The 2,831-nt window shown below is 44.9% G+C and overlaps 1 pseudogene; it reads left to right on the top strand.

Annotated features, from left to right (window-relative positions):
- Positions 1-983: 983 nt before the first annotated feature.
- On the top strand, positions 984-2,167 carry LOC126494842 (glyceraldehyde-3-phosphate dehydrogenase-like; annotated as a pseudogene).
- Positions 2,168-2,831: the final 664 nt, after the last annotated feature.

Raw genomic sequence — 2,831 nt, 5'->3', positions numbered from 1 at the left:
CCTTCCCTCCAGAACTGTGGGAAATCAATCTTTCATCTTTATAAATCATCCACCCTGGGGTAGAGGAGGCAAAACCAAACCTAAAGCGTAGGTTTTCTTACATTTGACTTATCTAGGTCCCTAGTTACGCTGCTTCAGATGACATCTGAAGCCATCATGTTTTTTTGAAATGTAGTATAGCCCTAGAATTGAAAAAAAAAAAAAAACAATGACAGATGATGCTCCTGGGAGAAACTGAGTCTTTCAAATGAAGCTTTTCATCATCCCAATATCTAGTGAGGTTTTCTTTTATCCAAGTAATTCCAACATTCACTTTAAAAAGCACAAGAAAGACTTAAAAGAGTCCTGGGTTCCAGATTTAGCTTTATATTCTTTATCTGTATCTTCATTTTTAATCAGTTTCATGTTTTAAAAAAATAGATAAAATAATGAGCTTGAATTCAAAGATTACAAGGACTCATTTTCTTTTTTATTAAAATTTTTTATTAAAAATTTCTGCCTCCTCCCTGCCTCCTTTTTCCCTCCCTCTCCCCCCACTCCCCATGCCCCACTCCCCTCCCCCTCCTTCTCTAGTCCAAAGAGTAGTCAGGGTTCCCTGCCCTGTGGTAAGTCCAAGGTCCTCCCCCCTCCATCCAGGTCTAGGAAGGTGAACATCCAAACTGGCTAGGCTCCCACAAAGCCAGAACATGAAGTAGGATCAAAACCCAGTGCCATTGTCCTTGGCTTCTCAGCAGCCCTCATTGTCCACCATATTCAGAGAGTCCAGTTTTATGTCATGCATTTTCATTCATTTTTAATCAGTTTTAATTTTCATTCATTTTTAATAAGTTTCATGTTTAAAAAAATAGATAAAAATAATGAGCCTTGATTCAAAGATTACAAGGACTCTTATAGTGTACATTTAAATCACTTAGCTCTGTTCCTCCCTGTTCTAGAGACAGCCGCTTCTTTTCTTGCAGTGCCAGCCTCGTTCCAGAGACATGATGGTGAAGGTCGGAGTGAACGGATTTGGCCGTATTGGACACCTGGTTACCAGGGCTGCCTTCACTTCTGGCAAAGTGGACGTTGTTGCCATCAATGACCCTTTCATCGACCTCACCTACATGGTCTACATGTTCCAGTATGACTCCACCCATGGCAAGTTCAAAGGCACAGTTAAGTCTGAGAATGGGAAGCTTGTCATCAACGGGAAGGTCATCACCATCTTCCAGGAGCGAGATCCCACCAACATCAAATGGGGAGATGCCGGCGCCGAGTATGTTGTGGAGTCTACCGGTGTCTTCACCACCATGGAGAAGGCTAGGGCCCACTTGAAGGATGGGGCCAAGAGGGTCATCATCTCCGCCCCTTCATTCGATGCCCCCATGTTTGTGATGGGTGTGAACCATGACAAGTATGACAATGCCCTCAAGATTGTCAGCAATGCTTCCTGCACCACCAACTGCTTAGCCCCTTTGGCCAAGGTCATCCATGACAACTGTGGCATCGTGGAAGGACTCATGACCATAGTCCATGCCATCACGGCCACCCAGAAGACTGTGGATGGCCCCTCTGGGAAGCTGTGGCGAGACGGCCGTGGCGCTGCCGAGAACATCATCCCTGCGTCCACTGGCGCTGCCAAGGCTGTAGGCAAAGTCATCCCAGAGCTGAACAGGAAGCTCACGGGCATGGCCTTCCGCGTTCCTACCCCCAGTGTGTCCGTTGTGAATCTGACATGCCGCCTGGAGAAAGCTGCCAAGTATGACGACATCAAGAAGGTGGTGAAGCAGGCATCCGAGGGCCCACTAAAGGGCATCCTGGGCTACACTGAGGACCAGGTCGTCTCCTGTGACTTTAACAGTGACTCCCACTCTTCCACCTTCGATGCTGGAGCTGGCATTGCTCTCAATGACAACTTTGTAAAGCTCATTTCTTAGTACGACAATGAATTCGGCTACAGCAACAGAGTGGTGGACCTCATGGCCTCCAAGGAGTAAGAAGCCCGCCCTGGACCACCCATCCCAGCAAGGACACAGCAAGAGAGAGGTCCTCGGCTGCTGAGCAGTCCCTGTCCTAACTAACTCCTGACACTGAGCATCTCCCTCACAGTTTCCATCCCAGACCCCCAGAATAGCAGGAGGGGGCTTAGGGAGCCCTACTCTCTTGAATACCATCAATAAAGTTCATTGCACCCATAAAAAAATAAATAAATCACTTAGCATGACCCCTCTCACTTAGCATATGTTATTCTGATTACTACTCAATCTTAGTAAACAATAGAAAAAATGGGCTGAATTCCCAGCTGTATCTCTTTCTTTCAATAGAAATACAATAATACGCCATTAAAACTATTTTTACCTCAGGTCCTGACCGACTTTACTTATTGAGTAAATCATCATCCTCATCATCATCATCTGCATGATTGCTATAAAAAGCATGAGGTGTGATATATGCAGTTTCAACTGACAAGCTACTCAGGGCTGTTCTTCAATAAGTGAGCCAAGCTGTAGTGGCATCTTGGATTACAGTGATATAGATATGCATCAGAATATGAGATTAATGTGTATGTTAGTCAGGTTTTTTGCTAAAAAGAACTAAGAGAAGCAGTTATGAAAATAAAGGGTTTAATTTGGTTCTATTTGAAAGGTTCTAGTTTGTGAACTGTTGGGAACAATGGTAGGAACATAAGGCAAAGCAGATTCTTAACAGGATGCTAAGAGACAGAAAGAGGAAATGGATCATCTCATATTGCCCTCTGAGGAGCATGTCCCCAAAGACCTGGAGACCTCCCCAAAGTCTTTACTATCTCCCAGCAGCGCCTCTCTGGGGATCAACACTTTTAATATTTGTGC

This window comes from Alexandromys fortis, unplaced genomic scaffold (genome assembly GCF_014885135.2).
Source record: "Alexandromys fortis isolate MF-2015 unplaced genomic scaffold, M_Fortis_MF-2015_v1.1 scaffold_365, whole genome shotgun sequence".
Taxonomy (NCBI): Eukaryota; Metazoa; Chordata; class Mammalia; order Rodentia; family Cricetidae; genus Alexandromys; species Alexandromys fortis.
Note: the sequence above shows the minus strand (reverse complement) of the source record. Positions and strands in the feature narration are given on the sequence as shown.